This window comes from Neolamprologus brichardi, chromosome 9 (assembly GCF_056152115.1).
Source record: "Neolamprologus brichardi isolate AB-2024 chromosome 9, ASM5615211v1, whole genome shotgun sequence".
NCBI lineage: Eukaryota > Metazoa > Chordata > Actinopteri > Cichliformes > Cichlidae > Neolamprologus > Neolamprologus brichardi.
The window spans coordinates 33,238,954-33,263,706 of NC_142112.1; the positions used below are offsets into that span (position 1 = coordinate 33,238,954).

The window sequence follows — 24,753 nt, forward strand, 5'->3', positions numbered from 1 at the left end:
CCATATATGACCTGCTCCACAATTACCAGAGATATGAGATTGACACCAGCGTATAAACTTTCCAGAGCAGTTTCGGAGTCTAACATGAGTAATATCCGCACTTTTAATGGAGGTATAGTGTCATAACGTTTAATGGGAAGGAACGTGGCTAGGATGACACGCATCTCTCAAAGACACGCACCACTTATTGTCCCAATCATCTCATATGGCTCACCAACACCAGTACTGCCTGATTAATGCGACTGGCTTTTATGAGCAGGATAAAAGGCTCTGCATATTACCCAGGCAATTATAATACCCGGGAAAGTCTACTAAAAACAATGGAAATCTCATGCAATCAACTAAGTGACGGTAACTTTTTAAAAAGTTTGGCTATTTAAGTTTATAATTGACTCCTCTCCACGACCACTAAAAAGGAAATGAGAGTCCAGTGAGCAATCAGCCGTATCTTTATCCTGAACCTTTGTTGCCCTGCTCTGCCCTGACCTGCCTGCAGATTAAGGGAAATTAACTGCCAGTGGCAAGGTGGCTGAAAGGTTGGAGAGAGCTGAAAAGCCAGCAGGTTTGACCCCTGCATCTACAGAGAGTCCCCAAAAGTAAATGTCAATATTGCTAAGAGGTTTTAATCGAGACCCAAGTAAACAACATGCATTTGTAGTTTAATGGTGGCACTGTACTGTATGTAAATATTCATGTGATCACGGTGACATCACCTGTTAGTAAGTAAAGCCCCTTTGGTTACCTTTGAGGTATCTTGAAACAGATGAATCGCTCTAAGCCTAGGCCTACCCAAAAACACATCTTGTTTATTGTCCTTTTTGAATCTAAATTTGACCATAGCTTATAAAATAGACATCTTGTTATGTTTAGTAAAACATCAACAAGCAACTGAGATCATAAGCTCATCAGTAAAGTTTTTAGCAGGGTCATAGATTCAAGTAGCTAAAGTTTCCATAGACTTCCATTTTACCAGTTGTGAAACTAGAGCAGTCGACATATTCATCTATATTGTTTTCAATGGTGAATCCACAGATTATTCAGTGGTTTGTGACGTCTTTGCTGTTTTGAAACCAGATATGATGATCTGTCACTTCTGACTGGCGTTGTCAGTCACGAATCTTGAGCCAACAAGGATACCAGGAATAGTCCTATTTTCTGAAACTTGAAATTACCAAAATTAGTAAATTGGACTTATTTCTTCCAAAATGAGACACTGGGGCAATAAACTCAACAGGAAATGTTTACAGAAGTCAAGTCTTAAGACATGCTTAAGTATTTTTGCAATCACAATTTAAAAGAATGCAGGGTTCAGGCTATTCTGCATCTGTCCATGATGATGTCACGTGGTTTCAAGAGCAGTAAGCAGGACTTCAACTTTGGACCATGGAAAGTGACTGCTTCCAAAAACCACATCATGAAGTCCAAAGACATTGAACGGCTAGCAGAAGACATGAACACGCCTGTTGTTTGGAGACAACATACTGCGCATCCAACACATGGACGGTTACGGGATTGAATTCAATGCTGTTGATGCCCTGAAGAGAGTCAGCAACATGGAGGATAGCGTCAAGGTGGCATGTGCTCAGGAATGGCAGGAGAGCAGAGCTGATTCTGATTCTTCACTTTTCAAAAAGTTTACGCATGAGGTGTTTGGAAAAGTAACCAACTGATCCAATCAAAATCAGGCAGTATGGATCTATGACTCGTATATAACATTTAACAAATATTAGGAAATCTGTTTTGTGTGTCTGAAAGAAAAATATATCAGCCAGTATATCAGTTTTTTTTAAATAACCGTATATATGTTTAATCATTAAAAGTACTATATCAGTTGGGGTCTAAAATAAGTACACAAGCAAAAAGACAACATTCACGAGACATCCATCCATCCATTCGCTTCCGCTTATCCTTTTCAGGGTTGCGGGGTACACCCTGGACAGGTCGCCAGTCTGTCGCAGGGCCAACACACAGGGACAGACAACCATTCGCGCTCACATTAACTCGCACATTCACACCTAGTGGCAATTTGGATTATCCAATTAACCTATCCCCACAAGCTGCATGTCTTTGGACGGTGGGAGGAAGCCGGAGTACCCGGAGGGAACCCACGCAAACACTGGGAGAACATGCAAACTCCACACAGAAAGACCCCGGCCTGATGGTGGAATTGAACTCAGGACCTTCTTGCTGTGCGGCAACAGTGCTAACCACTGTGCCCATTCATGAGACATTCTTGAGAAATGTGTTAAAAAGACCTCCATGCTTACTTTTATACTACAGCTGATTAAAAAAAGCTATTTTGTGTTTTGTTTTTTTCTGAACACCTGTTATTCAGGAGAAGAATGGAGTGCCCCCACCAATGGATCTTGGTGGGTGTAACAACCAATGTAGTGACTGACTCTTTTTAGGGATTTTATTAATGTCAGCACGGGAACTTAAAAACAAAAAAACCCACAATAATAACTTTAGATTTTTTTCAATGAAAATGTGTTTAAAGCAATATATAGAAATTGTTACCTATTCCGTGCATAAATGAAATAATATAATTTATTATCATAGCAAGAAACTAATGCAAATATTAAGAACATTTAAATGGTAATGCAAGCTCTATGTTTATGTTTTGCTGTTGAAGACATTTACTCAGGGGAAAAGCTGTTTTTCAGTCTTCAGTGTGAAAAGCATCTCTTATCAAAACAATGTATGATTCCTGCATTGCAGGCAGAATTATTAAAAATGACTGTTCGCTTTGCTCAAAGCCTGCAGATCCACCAGCAAATACTGTCAGACTTAACCAAACAAGATGCTAACTGTCAACATTTAGGATATTTTGTATGTTACTGCTCACTCCTTCCACTTCTGCATGAGGCAAAAACAACACGCACGCATTATGCACAATCCCACTCAGGAGCACCACCATCCACAGCGCCAACTGAGAGGGAAAGGTGGGGCGGCAGCGCTTTCTGATTTAGTCCGCACAATGTGGAGGAGTGATTTTCTCTGAGGCACATTTGTTGCTTCTTTTAACCCTGCAAGGGGGATACTCACCCTCCCAAATAAACCCAAGCCCTCCTCCTTCCTTGCTTCAACCTCCTTGCTGCTAAGAAGATTGCCTGAGTTTTTCCCGGTGTGATTGGGGCGATAACCACTAATGGATTTGGAGCCCCGGGCACATTAAAGAGGAGAAGTGTTGGTGAATCTTGTTTTAACTTTAATAAGAAGGAAGCACTGGTAAAAATGTTAATTCAGTGCTGTAAGGTCAATATGATCAAAGCAATATTTTAAAAAGGTCTTTGCATCTGAGGATCACTTTTGTTTGTAATTTATATCTTCTGTACAAATCCCTTGAATCTTCAGGATAAACAATACTTAAGCAAGGAAAACATGAAGATATACAGACATAAATCTGCATATGCACACGCCGAAGACAACAAATGTGTACAAACACTGGCATGTTTGCACAGTACTATCTGTGTGCGGGCGTATTTCAGCTTGCCCTGGGGTTGGGGAACCCTCATTGTCATGTTTAACAAATGTGCCGTCAAAGATGCACTTTAAAGATGGGACATGTCACAAGGGGCATGTGAGAAGCCCGCTTGCCTGGAGGTAACAGAGACGAGCGGTCTGGAACAGAAGGAAAGGGAGGAGGAAGTAAACACAACAGGCGGCAGCAACAATCCTTGACATTTCGCTATGAGCACATGTCTTAGTTTCTGCAGAATAAATCATCTAAACAGCTGAGGAATGATAAAGACCCTGAAAGGTGGCGAGGGAGAACTTTGGGTTTGGGGTCATGGAGGAAGTAGGTCATTTTACAAAGGTCTAAACAGGACAAAACCAGCAAATGCCATGTTAAGGTGATTAATTGGTATTAAACTTGTAATATCTTGGGTTTATGTAAGGCAAAAACCATAAATTAATTAAGAAATATCTGAAAATTAAAGAAAACTATTCAGAACAAAATGTAAAACTCCTCAAAACTAAAATAAAGTAATTATTTGTCAGTGTCTTCTAAAACTGAAGAAAGCAGCTTCACTCCAAATTCTAGTTATTTTAAACTACAGTAAATAAACCAAAAATAAAGCAGATTTTTGTCTGTGCCTTCTATAATTTTTTGGAAAAGATCGAAGTTTATGGTTGGGATTCAATCTGCATTCAATCTCAGCAATCTGAGACGGTGGAAAAGCAGGAAATAATAATAATAATGGATTGCATTTATATAGCGCTTTTCGGGGCCCTCAAAGCGCTGTACAATACCACTATTCATTCACTCTTACATTCACACACTGGTGGAGGCAGCTACGGTTGTAGCCACAGCTGCTCTGGGGCAGACTGACAGAAGCGAGGCTGCCATATCGCGCCATCGGCCCCTCTGGCCAACACCAGTAGGCGGTAGGTGAAGTGTCTTGCCCAAGGACACAACGACCAAGACTGTCCGAGCCGGGGCTCGAACCGGCAACCTTCCGGTTGCATGACAAACTGCCAACTCTTTGAGCCACGATCGCCGAAATATCATGTTATCAGTGTTATTTGCATGAGTCAGTTCTGTCATTGTTTCTTTGAATTCAGTGGTAATTTTTCCCTCCCTATCGATTTATGACCACATCTATCAATCTATCAAGTCAATTTTACTGACAACCATTGTCATGGTCAAGTACTTCATACTGTAAGGTCAAGGCCCACAAGACTAGAAAGAAAACCCCAACAATCAGACATTCCCCTATGAGCAATTGGTTGGTGAAAGTGGGAGGGAAGAACTCCCTTTCTATAGGAAAAGACCTGCAACCAAACAAAGCTCAGGTTCCAATATCTCATTGCTGTGAGGGGTTGAAAAAAGGAGGGCAGTGAGATAAGGACAAAAGACAAACAACATGAGAGAGAAGGCAGAAATTAATGACACACAGTAGTGGCAAATAAGTCCTCAGTGCATGACGGGAAGTCCTCCAGCAGCCAGATGCTATAGCAGTATAACTGAAGGACAGGTCAGGGTCACCTGATCCAGCCCAATCCAATATTGAAAAACTGCTTTACACTGCCGTTCTCTCAGATAACGCTGGCATCACTGACATAAGGAGCTGTTAGGTGTTGTTGCCTTGAAATTCACCGCAATCCTGGATGCTAAAACCTGACAATCCTTTTCCATTACATGAGAAAATGTGGAGGTGGGCATTACTTTTTGTCTGTTACAATATGTCATCATACTTCATTACCTGAACCGCGCTAGTATTGGGTTACACCCCTTTTGCTTTCAGAATTGCCTCACTTCTTTGTGACATAAATTCAACAAGGTGCTGGAAACATTCCTCAGAGATTTGGTCCATATTGACATGATAGCATCACACAGTTGCTGCAGATTTGTTGGCTGCACATCTGTGATGCAAATCTCCCAGGGGCCTAAAGTGTGCCAAGAAAATATCCTTCACACAATTACACCACCGCCGTCAGCCTAAACTGTTGATACAAGGCAGGATGGATTCATGTTTTCATGTTGTTCTGACCCCATAATCCGATTGATTGATTGATTGATAGATTGATAGATTGATTGATAGATTGATAGATTGATAGATTGATAGATAGATAGATAGATAGATGATGGAAGTAGGCGTGGTCTTCTTTTGTTGTTGTCCATTTGCTTTAAGGTACAGGGTGTTCTGCATTCTGATATGTTCTTCTTCATACTTGTTGCTACAAGTGGTTATTTGGATGTTCTTCTCTGACCTCTGGCATCATAAAGGCACTTTTACCTGGAGAACTGATGCTCATGGGATATTTTCTCTGTAAACCAATGATATGGTTCTGTGGGAAAATCCCAGTAGATCAGCTGTTTCTGAAATACTCAGACCAACCCACATTCAAAGTCACTTAAATGACCTTTCTTCCTCATTCTGATGCTCAGTTTGAACTTCAGCAGGTCGTCTTGACCAATGCACTGAGTTTCTGTAATGCTATTGGCTCAAACCTATATAAAGCTGGCATATAAACACACTTGGACTTTGTTAAAAATAGTAATTCAGATAAAAAAATCAATCGATGACAAATACACAATAAAAACACTGGATTTTATTCATTCCATTGTCTTTAATCTGAATCCACAATTCCCTCAAATATCTCCTCATATTGCCTCAAGACAAGTTTCTAAGTAAATATTTTCCTCCTCGGTCCATCCCCTCACACAGTGAGATCTCCAAACTTTCCAGCCTCGACTCCTCTGCTGAGGTGAGGCTCAGGCTTTGAGTAAAATTAGCATAATTTAGAGCGATTGTGCCTTCCCCACAAACTTCTTCCCAACGTGCTCCGGCGAGCCCCCTCTCGCCCCGGCATGCTCTGATCCGACGTGTATACAAAGCACATGTTTCAGAGGCTTGTTTTTCTTGTTCTTGAGCTCCACAGAGGAAAAAAGAGATGAAGAGGAGGCAGGGCAGATGTCAGAAACTTATCCAAACATCATTGATTTCCATGGGTTCTTGCTGGAGCTGGCACAGGTTGGTTTCCCGATCCGATGCCGAGGTATTTGACAGAACAACCAGGAAACCTGTCAAGATGATTAAAAATGATGTGAAGGCGCAAAAAGCTGTCCGCCCACACCTTTCCAGCTTGCTAACACATATTTCCGTTCAGTCCAAAAGCCTTTAACGAGAGAGAGGTACTTTGATGCAGGACTCTCTGGAGTGTTTGTACACGTGAAGAACAAAAAGGAAAGAAGCAGGCATAGGCCAGAGGAAAGAAATAATTGGCCACACTGGTCGTGTGTCCAGCTCTAGACCCTGTGTTGACTACACTCCTGCTTCTGTAAGTGTTTGACCTATCTGCCCGTTTGAAAAGCTCTATCTAGGTGTATGTGCACCTACTGAAGCATGAAAGCCCTCAGAGGCAGCGTGTTAGACAGCCTGAATGGAGAGAGGTGCAAAGGGGGCATACGAATAGGATAACAGGAGGAGACCTGTCGAAGAAAATACCCATCTGGACAAACAGTTCAATCTAGCAGCAAACTTTTCCGAAAACAATTGAAATAATCAGACGCTCGGATGAGATAATATCACTGCTTCATGGTTCGAGGAGAATCAAATGATGCAATCTTGACGCCACAGCGATATAATGTCACTTGTTTCCTGAAAACAACTGGTGCTGCATTTAAAAACAGTCTCAACCCCCTGACTGATTGTTTTACTCCTTTTTTTTAAAAAAGGATGCAGGCTCTGCTGTCTGATTTCACTAAATGACCCTCAAATGAACCAACAAGTGCTTTGCCAGGTGTTGAGATCAGCGACTCCCCACCAGCCTCCTTGTATTTTGAAGTGTTCAACAAAAGAGGCAGGTGCTTTCGTGCTGCAACAGATGTCAACGACATTTTATTTGCAAGCCAAAAAAACAAATGAGACAAATGCTGTTTTACAGCTGCCTCCATGATCACAGATTATTGCTGTAATTCTGCTGCATCTCTGCTTTAATTATAGACTAGCTATATTAATCTGTCAAAGAGTCGAGATGCATTTGGTCACTAAAAGATGGAAATTGAACTTAAAAGCATGTTTTTAAAGGAATTTAAATGTTAAAAAGGGGGGTCTGTTATGCTTTATTTTCTCTCATAGATACCCTGTTAAGACGCTGGACATTCGTATTAAACACAAAGTAAATTTCCAACAATGAGCTCGCTGAACGTGTGAGAGATCCCTGACTTCAGACTGCTCCAAATAGCTTTTTTTAAACCCATGAATCCGTATGATCAAAGAGAAAGGACTTCCTTATTTGATCTGAAGCACATTCTATCCTCCCACCTACTAGAGCCAATGATACCATATTACACAGATTGTTAACTCAGAGAAGGCACTTAACCTGTGGAAGATATATTGTGAAATATTATGAAAAATTAAGAATTCTGTAAATCATGTTCCCAAAGGTAAACGCTGTCAATATTTGTAATGTTAATTAGACAAAGTGTGTTCGTCTCACCTCGGCCATTTTTATTGCTCCAAAATAGGATCATAAAGCACACAGGCTGGCCAATAATATCAGTAAAACCTGTCATAAATGTTGCATGCACATGGCAAACTGAACTGTTTGTACTGCAGTCTAGCCCAAGTTAACTGAATGCGAGCATGTGGGAATATTGGACTGTAACAGGCATTCTGAACGTGAGAAAGCAAGTCACCAGTGCTCTGAGATAATGAGCTGTTGCACATGAACCCCACAGCCCGTGACGTCGTCCAGGTGTTGCAAGTTAATGCAACCCTTTCTTCTGTTCGCAAACATTCCTCGACTTTAAGCTTCACTTCTCTGTGAGCCTCGGTACTGTGAAAAAACACTAACTGTCTGACATACCTGGGCTTCTGTGTTTTTTTAAAAAAACAAGAAAACCCACCATGTCTTTGCACATGAAGGATGTGAGGTGTACGTGATATTGTGCTATCTTCTTTGCTTCTTTGCTTTGATTTAACATTAGCTTTGCTGAGCCTTATCTCAGGGCAGTGGTGTTCATAGTATTCACAGAGTAGTCTACTTTCAGATGGCACTCCTTCGTCCCATCCCATCCGCTGTTGACTTTACTAGGAAAAGAAGAAAAAAACCTCACAGTGCCAAAGTGAGATGGGTCTCACTTCTTACTTGTTGGGCTGTTCGATATAACATATATATCGGATGACGATATAAAAACGTCTATCATTTCATTTTACGCTATCGTTTGTTTCGTGGTGTCGCAAAAAAAACTGTTTACGGCAATATTTTTTCATTGTTTTGATGGTCACTGTAGTGGATATATTCATTTCTTAAAGTTCACTCTTTCTCTTATATTTAATCAACACGTTCTCACTCCCAAAGCGTAACATTTTACGCTAGGTGACAAATCGTCAACATATTACGTTTTCGGCTACCCACCACGTTCCTGAATGACGACCTCGGAAAAATGAGGAAATATGAGAACTGTATGGACACAATCTACACATGTTCGCTCTTTTTCTTCAAATCATTTAGAAACACACTATTTAACATCATTAAAGTCTTGGTTAAGGTCAGGAAAAAGGTTATGGTTAGGGCTAGGGATAAGGTTAGGTTTAGGGCTGGAATACAGGGCTGGAACGTCTATTACCGCGGGAGCGTCATTGCACTGGATTTCAGCCATAACCCACCGCGCACCATAAGAACGCTGAAGGTCTCCTTTCGCGTCCCTCAGGAACGCCGCGGGACGTCACAAAACGTCGGCATGTTACGCCTCGGGAGTGAGAACGGGCTGATTTAATATAACCACACTACGGACGGACAAGCGCCTGTTTTTATGCGTTGTCGTTAGCAACAACAACGGTAACAGCATCGCGTGTCTGCTTGTTTATGTTCCACATAAACCTTTCACAATAAAGCTCAAGAGCCTGAGACTTTTCAAAATAAACAGAATCACGTGAAAGATGCAGATTATTTACGGATGAGAATTAAAAAAGAGCCGTCAGGTGCTAAAAAATAAACCTTAGACTCAAATGTTAGAACAGGCTTTTCCTCGCAGCACGCCGTGTAATAAATACAAAGAAAACGGCGGCCGTTACAACTTATGTCTAAATATGTATGTTTCATGCATCAGTTAAAACACTCGACTCCAGCTACATGACGCCCAGCTGAAAACACTTCCCGCAAGTCGAGCTGCCCGAGATTCACAGAATTTACAGAAAATGTTACATTTTTGTGATTTATATCGTTATCGGATGATAGATGGATAGATGGATATGAGATTTTGGTCATATCGCACAGCCCTAGTTGGATATATGTTCTTCTAAAGGATCCATCTGGCACCATACTTTCAAAATATATAAATATAAGTCTTGATGTATGCTCGAGCAATTATCTCTGAATAAGTCACTAAAGACACTGAGGACATTACTTGGACGCGTGACTAAATTTTTCTCTCACTGAAAACACGCCGTCCAGACGAGCAGAATCGATTTTCTGCTACTCAGTAAGCATTATTTTTTTTAACATGCAGGGTTGGTGTTGATATTGTGAATGTATATTTTAATTAAAAAAATCACAATGGTTTAAAACCTAACGAATGACAGTTTGCGAAAAAATATAAAACTAACCATTGAGAATCTTCAGATCTGTCACAGCTGTCCAGCCAGGATTACATCTTCAGGCCCTCATCCAGGAACACTGACTTCATTTTATATTGCTGAGCATATTTCAGTTTTTAAATGAAATGCTTTACTTTTCTGTAATTTTTGCTCATTTGAATACAGCATAGCTGCACTGATTTATTTCTATTGCTATTTCCATGTGTTCCTGTTACTATTATTTAGTAGCAGCGCATTAAGAATCAATCATGTTCACCTTACATCCCAGACAAGTCACATCTGCTGCTTTTAAAAGTCATTGCCGACAAGGATCAGAGAACATATTGCAGCATTTAAGCACAGAGCGTTCTTTTATTCATCGGCTATCCCTCCAGCCTTGCTTCATTTCGGATGTGCTGAGAAGGGGATTGAGACCCAATATTGGCTCACCCCACCCTCCCTCTACAGTACTTACAGAAGGACAAGAGACATGGCAGGAGGTTGAGGATTGGAAGATCCAGCTGCTGTGTAGCATTAGGACTCACATTCCCAAATAGATTAGAAACCGCATCTGAGGTAGACAGCAGGCCTCTCAGGGATCGGAAATACCTGGCGTGAAGAGCTGCACCTCAACATTCGAGTGTGTCCAAGAGCTGCAACTGCATATGAGCCTCGTGACCTGTGGCAGATGTGGAATTGGACGTAATGAGGGATGAGAACAACTCGGTGCGGACTGGCTGATGGGCTCGGGGGGGTCAGAGTGAAGGATCGCAACCAGAGAAGCAAACACGTCTCTCAGAGCTCGGCAAAACACCAAGTTTCGGGATGAGAGATGGAGTATCCTGCTGTTTTTTTAACATGGAGACTGTAGTCGATATACGGATGAGTGGAGCGGGAGGTGGACAGAGGACTAAATGAGGAGTGAAGATGTAATCATGGTTGGACAGCTGTGGAGGATCTGAAGAGGCAGATGACTCTACAGCTGTGCTGTTACAGTACTTCAGCTTCATTTTTTTGAGGTGTGCAGTCAGAGATTGTCAACAACCTTCTCTCAGAGGCAGAGAAAAGTGGTTCTTTGCAAAGTTTAGTTAAAACCACAAAGACAAGATGGGAGCTCCTGTATGACTGGATGAAAGGTGCTGTCTCAAATTTTATGAACATGTGTTGATTTTTCCTGATCCTAATGGCTTCACTGATCACTCAATTTGACACTATATACCAATTTATCAAGTTCGCGCCGAGATAGCAGTGTTATTCACGAGTAGAGATGTTCAAATTGCAGTATTGTCTTTCAGTCTTCTATGTTGTCTTCCCCGCCAGCTGCCTGCACCAGTGAGTTGTAATTACGTTACTGATAAAACCTAATGTGATGTAGAGATGTTTGAAAAGTGCTCCAACTCATTCCTGAATGTAAACACAGACAAACTAGTCAGAGTATCTCATGACAGAGACACATGAGCAGAATGATGCAGCAAAATGTTGTTGAGTGAGTGGTTTCTTCACTTACTGTGGACAAGTGCAGGAAACAGTTTAACTTGTAATCTGTTTAACTATTTTTTTTTTCCAAATGCTCCAAAATATTTCTTTTGTTTTTGGTGTAAATGTAAAGTTTGCAACTATAGAAAGAAATAACAGCCATGTACTCACATTCCTGATGTTAGTAAGCTCTGTGATGATTAATATAAGCAGTAGTATGAATATAACCAGAATCTACTGGTGCTAGCATGCCTCGCTAATTAAGTCTTAATTCAGTATTTGAGTTGCTTTGAATATTGTTTTCATGACCACAGAGTGCCAGTGCTTCTCATACAGGCTGGACGTTTAAGCTTTAATCTGTTTGAACTTTTAGACACAGTCGTAAAGTTTGCATAAGCTTACTCAGGCAGGTCGGCAAATACAAATAATGAAAATGAGGCAGACAGTAAAGTTGTAGATTTTCACAGCTGTGCTTTGACCCCACCCTATGGGGAAAAAACACCATTAAGGTGGGGTTTTGCTAGTAATATCTCATTTCATTTGATTTCAAAAAATATTATTTTTATTCATCATATAGTGAACGACAATATTAACATTCAGGTATTTGTGTTATATTTGTTTTATTTTAGGAGTATAACTCCTAAACATGTGCTGTGGTAAACCTAAATGTAATTTGCCCTTCAGGTCACATGGAAGTGGTGTTTGAGGTCACTGAAAACTGAGCTTTTAAAAATTTCTTCCAAGGTGAAGAAACTCCGTCTCAGCCAACTCAGTTTCTGCTTTTAGTTTCTGCTTTTAGATATGTACGAGGAAAAACAACATTTTATCTTACAGAGTCAGATGTGCGAGTCTCTATCTACATTTGAGACAAACTGTGCCCTTGTATTGTTTGATGGCTTCTGATTGGCCAACATAGGGCTGTTCGATATAACGATGTACATCGGATGACGTCTATCGTTTATCTATCGTTTCATTTTACGCTATCGTTTGTTTCGTGGTGTCGCAAAATAAACTCTTTACGGCAATATTTTTTCATCTTTTTGATGGTCACTGTAGTGGCTATATTAATTTCTTAAAGTTCTCTCTTTCTCTTATATTTAATATAACCACACTACGGACGGACAAGCGCCTGTTTTTATGTGTTGTCGTTAGCAACAACGATGGTAACAGCATCGCATGTTCGCTTGTTTATTTTCCACATAAACCTTTCAAAATAAAGCTCAAGATCCTGTTGAGACTTTTCAAAATAAACGGAATCATGTGAAAAAGTATTATTGATGGATGAGAAGCAAAAAAGAGCCGCCAGGTGCTAAAAAATAAACCTTAGACTGAAATGTTAGAACAGGCTTTTCTCCAAAGCACGCCGTGTAATAAATAATCACAAAGAAAACAACTTATGTCTAAAAATGTATAGTTTCATGCATCGGTTAAAACACTTGACTCCAGCTACATGACGCGCGGCTGGAAACACTTCCCCTACCCGAGATTCATAGAATTTACAAAAAATATTACACTTTTTGTGATTTATATCGTTATCGGACGATAGATGTTTTATATCGGGATATGAGATTTTGGTCATATCGCACAGCCCTAGGCCAACAGCTATATGGTTGGAGTTACATAGCAAAAAAATTATGTCAAGCGCCTCCCATGGTGTGCTAAACAGGTACAGGCTATATGGCTGGGATATAATGTAGACAGAGGTATTTTTGAAAAGGAAAAGTGGTAAATTTTAAAATGTATCCATGCACTTGTAGATTTACCTTTAGGTGCATGTAAATGAGCAAATTCCTCCATTATCACTTCACGGGTCTTTTTAGAAAACATTTGCTTTTACTGTCATTGTCTTAGCCATTAATTCTAATGTGTTCCCTGTGTTGATTTCGCTCTCAAGGACTTTATTTTTCTGTCATTTTGACCCCATAAAAATCAATGTAAAATGAAGCACTCAGCAGTCGAGGCTGTTATATCATCAGTCAGAGCTTGTGAGATTTGATTGATAGACAAATACACAGGGAATGAATAATAACAGCAGGGCTGGATGGGCTGGTGATTGGATACTGAGTATAAGGCAGAGTAGACCTGATACATAGAGAACTGGGAAGGTTGCTGCTTGTGCAGAGCAGCCATGAACTGAACATATAGTTCAGAGGGTGGACAACTCAACCAAACAGGCAAAAATAGAAATATGCAGTTGAATTCAGGCCTGAAGAGCACAGCTGAGGAGGTGAAGGGCTCCAGACTGGGTAGAGCCCAGTGGAAAGTCAAAAAAGAGAGACTGGCTGCAGGTAGACAGCGTGAAACTTTTAGAATAATTAATTTATTAAAATGAGTTCCTTAATTTGTTGGAGCCAACTGTGTGGTGGATTTTAAAGGAAGACTCTTCAATCTGTTCAAGTGAGCACTTTGATTTTTATGCCTTGTTTATTTTTGTTTCACTGAACTTAACTTTTCCATATTTTTGCTGTGTTGCTTGTTGGAACCTTTGCTATGCGTTGCTTTTACACCTCTGAAACGAATCTAAAATTTGATGAAAATTAGCACCTTTAAATGGTAAATGGCCTGGTAGGTATTTAGTGCTTTTCTACTCTGATTGAGCACTAAAAGCCCTTTGTGTAAGAGCTTTAAAGCACACAATCACACTCTGATGGATGCATTTGGGCAACTTGGGGTTCAGCCTCTTAGCTGAGGACACTTTGACAGGGAGACTAGAGGAGCTGGGGATCAAATAAATGACTTTCTGATTAGCAGATAACCCACGTCCTCATGAGTCACAGCAGATATTTCCTTTCTTGAAACCTCTTTCAGCTATTGGCGCAGAAGGGAGTCAAAATGATAAAGGGGGTAGTAAAACACGCTGTTGGGCTTAGGGGACATGCACAGTTTCATATCTGAAGGGTGGGACATCATAATAAAGTTTAAAAGTAAGAATTAAGATTTGAAGGGAAGCAGAAACAGGAAGTCTTTGGCACCCTATGAACCTGCTCTGTGCCAGCTCTCACTCGCTTCAGGCTCTATTACAGCCTTGACCAACTCCTTCTGTCAGGCCAGATCCAACCATAATCCCTCTGTGGCACACTGAAGCCAGGAGCTTGGGGCTGGGAGCATGTTTAACATCTCGAGTTCTCTTATTCCACTATGGGGAAAGCCGTCTTGGCATGACTGCGCTCCAAGATCAACACAAGGTTGACGGCCATCTGGTCTACAGCGCTGCAAATCCTCACATGGCAAATACCACCCACAGCTTGGGCTCTGTCTCCCCAACAAACACAGCAGCAGCAGTAGCAGCTCCAACAATCAGTCAGTCAGGCCGGCGGCCTCAGACCAAACGAGGGAGATTAGATCAAACAAACGCTCCCGTGTGTGGGAAGGTGGCACGTCTCTTTAAACAGAGAGGTGATTGGCTTTGTGTTCTTTTATTTATAGCAGCGTTTATCTGAGGGAGGAATAGACTCAGCGAAGGCCGCGAGGCTCAGTCATCCAAGGGAACAGGGTTTGTGAGGCAGTCAAGGCTCTCCACACCACATGGAAAGGGGCTGTGGGCACAAGGGTACTATTATCCTCCTTCGTCGACATGCCCTCTCTGGATAATCATTTCCACGAGCGCCACTATAAATCACTTTTAGTGCAATGGAAACATCTATTGTGATTGCCTGCCCTTCTATTGGCAAATGTCATCATCATAATAATACCTGGGAGGGTTGGCTTTACTGTGATTATGAGCACCATGCTGATGCGGGTAGGTGCGACACCAAATAAGTGAAGAACATCCTCAGGGGGCGGATGACTTTTATACAGCAGTGACACACTCGTGTGTTCGGTATGAAAAGTTCTGTCGAGTACAAACAGAAGGTAATCCTCAGTCACCGGCTTTTACTCAATCACTGGGATTAAGTTTTGTCACGTCGAGAACATCATTTTACTTTTATGGCTCTGTCACAGTAAATAAGCCATTTAGTGATAAGAAAAGCTTTGGGTCTTTTTAGAGGTTATGAAATAAAACACATTAAATTTTATATAAATTGTATTCAGATAAAATTTTATTATGGTGTGAGTAGGGACTGATTGAACCCAAAAGTTAACCTTTAACCTCCACCTTTAACCACCTTTAACCTCCTAAGACCCAAACTCTTCCATGGCATGCATTTTTAATTTCTCTTTGATATTTGGGCCGATTGGGACCTGATGAATGTGAAAACAAAGAATTACCAGATTTTTTTTTTTTTTTGCCTGTATAGGTATAGTATAGGGCTGCCACGATTATGTCGACTCTCAAAATCGTCGACGACTGATTCAACACATCGTTTGAAGCTTTGTAAGATCCCAAAAGACGCAGGAATAAGTAGTAGGATTTAAGAGTGTAATAACGGACTGAAACAGAAGATGGCAGCACTGCTTGTACAAGGATGCCAGCTGCCGTTAAACCCCGAAGAAGAAGAAGTAGCTCTGTCCCAGAATTCATAGCGCAGCCCAGCTCAGTTTACAACAATGGCGGCAGCTAGTTAGTTTTAATATTACTCTTATTATTCTTTCTGGGTCACAAAATAAACGCTTAACATACTTTCAGGCGAGAATGTAGCTGTGTAAACCTCAAATATCTGCTCAGTTTATCAAGACACCACATATTTTCAAAAGCGCTCCGACGTTTTCGGAGACGTCTGTTACCCACTAGCTCGATAGCTAGCCGGGGGCTAGGCTCACTAGAGCCGTGAGAACACCGGACTCCCGGCAAATCGTTTTCAAATCCACCGCCATCTTTCACTACTCAGGTTAAACATGATATATAAGTCACTTAGATAACTTAAAAATGTTATTGTTTGGCTTTTTTTAGTATTTTATTTGTTCCTGAGTAAATCGGTTTGGCTGAGATTAAAGTTATAGTTTTTACACAGCTGAATAAACGTCAAGCAAACAACTGATTATCAGAAGTGTGAGATGCTCGAGAATATACTCCGGTGTCCTGTTATATTTTAGATAGCAAGGAGTTTATTAAACTTCACCAAAACAATCTGCAAATTTCATTAAAATTTAATAAACTATCACCTTGTCTTTATTTTTAGTTAGCACATACCTTACACACTTAAAGCTGTAAGCTAATGATAGTTATATAAGAGCAGATGCTGCTGGTGCAATTGGCTGTACGTTTTACGTCCATTGGATGCACGATCTGATTAGTCGATTAATCGCAAAAATAATCGGTGACTAGTCAACTGTCAAAATAATCGTTTGTGGCAGCCCTAAAACAGTAGCAGTATAATGACCTCGTAAGTGGATATCAGGCCCCTGTAGAGCAAAACTGAGTATTTTGGTCTAAATAACCCAAAATGTGATGTCCACATATGTGGACGGCAGGTCCTAGGAGGTTAAGCGTGTAAAATGAAGCCACAGGAGATGAAAAAGAAAAGCTGCAGTTCCATTAATGTCCACATGAGGCTGCCTCGAAATTTGAGTCAATCTCCATAGACGCCAGAGTTAAACTGCCAAACTTTACAGGTAAAAAAAAAATCATATTTACAGCCTGCAAGAAAAAGCAAATGTGCCTATTGTGACTACTTTTATCTTTCTTAAAACACAACAAATTATACTTTTATGTATTTATTAACTTTTTGTGCCACTTTTTTCCGATGTCTTGACATACAGAGTTGTAGCTATCCCCCAGGTCCTGACAGCATTTTTAATTAACAAAAAGCATAAACTGCTGGATGGTTGAACTGTCAAAGCACTTTTTAGGTTTAATTAGCAGGCATCTGTTAGTTGGCATTGCATTTGCACAGTTTATGATTAATAATAACAATAATAATTCTGGCTCCAAATAACAAACAATAGCAAAACATAACCCTAACACAATAATGTTGTGTTCACACCAAACATGAAACAAAGGAATTCAAAGTCTTCAATCCCATTAAAAATCGCATGGCACCACCACCTGAAACTGTCAAGCAGATTATATGGATTGTTCAGTCTTTTAAGTTTTCAGTGGCAAAAACAAGCTTACGTAAGAGACTGCAGCGTGTTGTGCGCTCTGCTGAGAAGGTGATTGGCTGCAGACTCCCATCTCTGCAGGACATGTACACCTCCAGGACACTGGGGCATGCAGCTCCGAGCTCAGCTGACCCCTCTCACCCTGGACACAGTCTGTTTGACCTGTTCCCCTCAGGCAGGAGGCTCCGGTCCATTCGCACCAGAACCTCTCGCCATAAGAACAGTTTCTTCCCCTCTGCTGTTGGACTCATGAACAATAACCGTATGACTGTTCCCACCACTAACACATGACCCTACGCTGTGTTCACTGCATCATTCCACGTTTGGCACTGATCACCACCTGCACTCATGTATATATCTATCTACTTAGCACTTTTAATTCTTATTTTTATGTCTATTTAAGCGTTATATGACAGTATGTTTGCACTAAGTACCGCAGCAATTTCCTAATGTTGTAAACCTGCTCAACATTTGGCAATAAAACCCTTTCTGATTCTGATAATACACATAATTTAAATACTGCAAGACACTGACATAATAGTGGAAACAAACCAAAATTAAAACAAATCCTAAATAGTGCTGTTAACACGTTAGCGCCGTGCGAGGGGCGCATTAACGAGCTAACCATGCTAACGCGTTGCATGGGGCGATCCGCGTTAACTCGCTAACGGAGATTTTCCGCATTACTGCGCATATGACGTCATTTTAACGAGATTAACTAACCGAAAACCAAGAATTTAAGAAGAACAAAGAACCCCAACCAAAATCGGCCAGTTACCGTGGCACGGACTGCCGGTGGGATGAGGACTTCAGTCAAAAGCTGAAATCAAACTACAGAAACATATTTTCAGAAGCAGTCGTACAACTTTACTGGCTTTTAGTCAAGCCCTCCTCTGTTTCCCTGATCTGCTTGTCCTCTATTTTCAACTGTTGGTCTGACCAGGCGAAGGCTGACAAGTTTTTTCAACACAACAGGAAATGTTTAACTTGCATGAACAGTTTGCTTTACCTCACTGGAAAGACTGTATATAATCACACCTTCATGTTTAGTGTGAACTCACCGTAGGGCTTCAAAACTAATCCAAAGCCATCTTTTGTATACATTCTTTGATTACACCTACTCACCATAGTCCCTTCTGCTAATGTACAGCAGCATAACTCGGACAAACCACACACAGAACATAGTGAACCAATAGTTTTAATTGCGAGTATTTTTCAAGTATCATTATAATGAACACATTCTGTGTTGATTCTTATAAAATAGCATAGGAAAAAAATCTTTATACTTTTATGTAAGCAGAGGATAGAATGTGAAGACTGCAATTACAGATAAATAAACATAGCATCTGTTTCCCAGTATGGAAGTATTGGATAGTTATGTTGCATTTTTTATACTTTGGCAATTATTTTACCAGAAATCTACGAGAAGATCAGTTAAACTGCATGGCAAAGCAAAATTGTCCTTAAGGCCTTGTTGCTGCTTTTTCTAGTGCTTTAACTGCATCGAATGACCTTCTGCAGGAGAGAGTGTGCTCCTTTCATGGAGATAACCAGCTGTCATTAATGCTTGGATGGGAGACTCGTGCATTGGTTCATATGTGATTTTTTTTGTTTCCTCTCTGGTCAGTGCCTCTGACCTGCACTTGCCTGTTAAATAGCTTAGAGTTTGCATGTACGACAGAACTGGGACACATAAAAGCTGCTATTTGCTTAAGCCCAATGTGCCGCGTCAAACAGGCAAATCTTATGAGCTGCATGCAAAGAAAGAGAGAGAGATATCCAAGTTTGAAACCAGCTCCCAACAGTCTTTTGTAAACAGTATCTTCCAGGACCCTGATGTCAAACATTACCAAGCACAGAACTAACAAAAGGAGTTCTGTTGTTTGGGATCTGGGATGCATCAACTGCGTTATGTGTCAGCTACCAGTGTAGTTTCCTGCTCCCCTATCATCTTCCCCCCCCCCAAACCCATTACACCTATCTTATCGCATTTTCCACTCCCAAAGCTTTGCAGTCACATTTTCTTTACTCGCCTTCCTAAAATTAAGGATCTTGCCTGCCTGCCAGGTTAGCTGCTCGTAGATCAATCCCCTGCCTGTTTAGTTAATTGTCGGCAATTGTGAACTGTGTGTAATTCATCCCTCGACGTAATCCATCAGCTGATCGATCGTATTGACGCACAGGAGTCTTCCTGTTTCGACGTGTGTTTATCACAGCGGTGTGGAGAACACGTGTGGAGAGAGGCTGATGGATGTTTGTCATGTTGATGAATATGAAACAAAGCACTGAAGCAAGGCATACGTTAACATGACTGTGACTTATGCTCACTGTAATATTATTAATTAAGTTTAGTTTAATTGTTTTTTCTAGGACACTTAATCACACTGAGTCTTATATAAAATACAGATTTTTTTTTTTTATCTGCTGACTCAAAATCTGGACAAACAAATAAATTGAAAAAGTATATGCTTTCATTATTTCATATATGAAAAACATTCATATTCACTCATTCTGACTGCCTGATTGTGATTCTTTGCTGTTTTTCTTTTTTTAAGACACCCTGAAGTCACCTATCGGTTCAGGTTCACATTTCGGACAGCACCATCTTGACATCTTGAAACCAGGGACCCGGCAGACTCATAAGGTAAGGTCGCCACTCCTTAAAACAGCCTTTTTTATTGTCTGTGTTACTCTAAATTGAAAAATAATTTCCAAAATGCACACTGTGATGTGTTAAATAAGGACTGGAATTCATGATTGAGACCATAAATGTATTCGTTAAGTGTGAACGAATGAACATGATAACTTCCATGGTACACTAATAAAACAGAATACTTTCAATGACGAGTATTTCCAATGCCAGCTACTAAGAGCAGCAATGTTTAAACATATAGTCAAATATTTGCGCACATCCTTAGTTAAAATTGCTAAAACTGATGAAAAACAGTGGTTCGTGTGCAATAGTAACCAGACCAGCATTATTTGTTGACCTAAGGTAAGAACTTGGGAAGGGATGCTTTTATTTTGTGGAACAAGGAATATTATTTATCTGAAAAAAGTCACCTTAACAACTGATCACTAAATGAGAATCTGTAGATACCAATTAAGATGCTTTTTAAATAAAAATATTGTTTGTAATCAGTGATGGGAATAACGGCATTACAAGTAACAGCGTTACTAACGGCGTTACTTTTTCAGTAACGAGTAATCTAACTAATTACTATTCCTATCGTTACAACGCCGTTACAGTTACTAACAAGAAAATGCGGTCCGTTACTATTTTTCAACAAACAGACGGTTGAAGCTGTGTTCAGTTTACCGCATCTTATATCAGTTGCACGGAAGTAGCTGGAAGTAATCTGGGCGCTACAGCTTTAAGCAGCTGCACGCTCCCGCGGACGGTAATCACGATCACTGTCTAGCACAACACCTGGAGCTAAGGAGGCAAAACAATCGCATGAGTGCTGCTGTTTGACTGAGGAAGAGTAAAGTAGTCGTGGTAAGACAATCACATGACCACTTAAAGACAAAGCAACAAGGTGATATATACCAGTTTTTAAATTGTGTTGATAGGCCACGTAAAACCAGAGTCATGATAAACAATATATACGCTGCGTTTTTTCCTCAATAGTTTCGTCACGTTTACTGTCTAAGGATAGAGCAGCGAGACCTCTCTGCTTATGAGCTAAAAAACAAAAAAAATGGGAAATTTTAGGAGTGACAGCGAGAGAGAGAGAGTTTTGAGAGATTTGTGACGTTTAGCGTGTTTGGAGTGTGTACTTAATGTGTTGTCTTGTGTAGTTAGTGTGTAGTGTTGTGGATAGTTTTGTGTTGTGTGTCAGAACAATGAGGCGACTGCTGTCTCCAGGTAGAAACAGGAGTGACACACCTGCTGCTGTCAGACCTGCAGGTATCAGGCTGTGATGTTTCCTTTATAGTGGACAGAAATTATTTTTTTGGAGTGGCACAAATAATTTGTGTGGCATCTTATTGAATACAGAACAGCTGATTGTCATGTAAATAGTTTGAAATGGTTATTTAAAAAATCAAGGTAAACATGTTTGTGGTTATTACAGTAAAAAAATCACTTTTTCTACTCTGATTTTATGTTTTTTGTCTGATTTTAGATCAATTGTGTTAGTACAGTATGTCAAAATGAAAACATAACTGTAAATTCAGACACGTGAGGCTGTGCTGAAAAGAATGATGCCAAACAAGGCAAAGTAAATAGTTTTTAAAGGTGAAATGTGGAGGGAAAATCAAAAGTAGTTAAAAATGGCCAATTATCCCCTGGACCCCAGAGGGTTAAACTTTTTTTTTAAAGTAACACAATAGTTACTTTTCAAGTAATTAATTACTTTTAGAATCTTGTAACTCAGTTACTTTCTTGAAGAACTAACTAGTAACTATAATTAATTACTTTTTCAAAGTAACTTGCCCAACACTGTTTGTAATAACGTTGAACAAGAAATTTGAATACATCACTTTAGGTTTCGGGAAAGTGAGGACAAGCTATACAAGTTTACAACTGATACTTTAGCAGCAAGTTGATTTTTCACAAATGTAACAGCACCTGCTTTTCTTTCATGTGGAATGGGTATTGAGACATATTTGAATTAGATGATCAAGGACAACCAAAGGCCAGTTTTTACAAGTGGTGTCACAAAGCATTTCTAATGAATTTTAAGCACCTCAAATACAGGGTCTGTTCAGTGAATGGGTTTCACAATTCTTATCTTTAAAATGCTCACACTCTGACATGTGACAGCATCTGTTGTGCCAGTGATACACACAAGCCCACAGCAACAGCTCGCGGTGTCAGCAAGGTGATGCCATGCATGCACAAAAAAGGAACTGAATAGATTTCCCTGCATTTGCAGTACTGTAATAAAGTATTTATTTAGTATTTTTCTTGATTTCTTTTTTTTTTTTTACCTTTTTTGTCACATTTGCCGCACGTTACAGCGAATAAAACAAGCTTTATATCAGACATAGATAATGCAAATAAATAAATATATATATTTATAGTTTTTTGTTCATTTCTCAATGATGATTTCATTTATTTTTTAGACAGGGGTTAATCAAACCTGGTTATAAAATGGCCGGTTAAATCATGAATTCTTTCTAATTAACCAGATGTTTAAAAAAAAAACTATCATATCAAAGTTTCACCCTCGAAATTCTTCCAGTTGTGACAACCCAATTATTTTCTGACATCTCATAGAAAGAGCACAAAACAGCAATTAACAGAACTAATAAACTTTGATTACTCGATAAGAAAGATGAATATTAGTTGCAAAACTAATCCAGCAGTCCTATTGTATCTTGCTAATGAAAGAAACCTGAGCTCACCTCTCTTGACAGACACACTGTGCTACAGAAAACCTGAAACTGTTCCAACAATCATTGTGTGAGTAATGAACAGGATAAGGCCTGAGACTCGTTTTTTGATGGAGATGAATTACCGAGAATGGAAGAAAGAAGACAACGAAGGGGAAAAAACACTACAAAAGCAGCAGAAACACAGACTGACAACCCAGACTCAGCGCTCAGATCTCAAAGTCCAAGTCTCTGACAACACTGATGGCAGCGTCTGCACTGGGTGACAGGCCCGATCCATTTGGCGCAGCGCGTGAAGACACAAACACAAGCTGTCTAAAGAGAGTAAGGTAGACTTCAATCAGCTAAAAGGTGATAAAACATAATTAATTCAATCACCCACTCAGAGGACAGGGAGGGTAGAGGAGAGAGAGAGGCTGAGAGGAAAGCAAAAACCTGGAGGGATGCATTCGCACGGGCGCGTTAATGGGAAACTGCACTTACTTTCTTTCAAAGCCCTTTCTACCTATTTATCCACTACTCAATAAGGAGCTTGCATCTGATTCTGTGTGGTTTCACAATACAGCCATTAAACACACAGTCAGTCAGCAGCGCTTGTGCATGCAGATAAAAAAGAGAAGGGATCTGTGTTAATATAACTCATACTTAGACACCTTTATTCATTAACAGTAATCCGAATCATGATAAATGACTAACAGAGGGGACGAGTGCATATGTATGCCTGCCTGCGTCGTCCTAAAGCTGCCCGAGAGACCATTAACACCTCGACCAGTCCAGCTTTCTGTATCAGGGTCAAGTAGGCTGCGATTAATCCACCGCAACATGCACCGCACCTCCTCGAAAAGAGCCTGAAAAACAGGTTTCAATAAAAGCAAGAGCATCAGATTCCGTCTTGTCAGCCTGGTGTGAAATATACACCAGGAAAATTAGTAGTTTGGGTGTGAAGGTAGATGACAGCGAGAGACGGAGATCAGAGAAGTGAGAGTGAATCTGTGAGGGGAAGTAGATGTTCATTTCATGAAGTATATTCCTGAGAAATGGCGTACTGGTGAAAGTCGACTCCACTTCCCCAAAGCACACCGGTCTCCCACAAGAGGAAGGTGTGAGGAAGGAGAACAATAGCTCCTCAAAGGCAGAGTCATGTTTCAGCACAATTGCTGCCCGCAGTTATACAAGGCCGTTACATCCTGTCTCCCATGACAACCAAGCCCCAAGCTCCGGGGATTGGCCTCGCCGGTCTTACCTGACCACAGCGGGTAGTTGCTACTAGAGATGAGCTGATGACACAAACAAGCTCCTATTAACAAAACATTTAGCTTTCATTAGTCTGACATTTAAAGTCCTCATACTTCTATAATTTAGCTGCCAGTGGCAGCAGTTTCTTATCAGTATGTTTTGATCCTTTGTGGGTCTCCACAAATCAATGTTAATTAAATAAATATTTCATACTCACAGTGAATCAAATAACAAATGTTAAGAAAGGGCTAGTGTGCAGTTGATGAACCCAGAGAAAATTAGGCTATCAGACAGTCTCTGAATTTAACATTGAGAACAAATTAATTTGATTCCTAAATAAAAACATTAAAGATGCAAAGGAAAACTGCTGTTACCAGTTAGCCCAGTCTAACAGCAAATCATGAAACAATCTGTTCTCGTTCAGTTTGTAAGTAATACAATATCATAGGGGGGGGGCGATATAAACGATATACGATAGAAACGATATAAATTTGGCCAACGATAGAGATTTTGACTATACCGCTCTATCGCATGTTGATGATGTCATCAAGCTGCGCCTGTTTTGGTCGACCATTATCATCTGCAAATTATGCCGGGCGACAGTCATACCAAAGAGATGAAACACTTTTGAAATATGGGGAAAAGACAAAAACGGCGCTTTATCCACTTCCGTAACATTATAATAATGGAT

General features: G+C 40.3%; 1 protein-coding gene across 1 annotated transcript in view; it reads left to right on the forward strand.

Annotated features, from left to right (window-relative positions):
* Window positions 1-24,753, forward strand: part of LOC102782851 (cadherin-20-like) — a 115,771-nt gene that overhangs the window by 19,616 nt on the left and 71,402 nt on the right. Inside the window, exon 2 of the mRNA XM_087846315.1 lies at window positions 20,042-20,130. The gene's annotated coding sequence lies outside the window, so the exon portion shown is untranslated. The remainder of the gene's footprint in view (window positions 1-20,041; window positions 20,131-24,753) is intronic.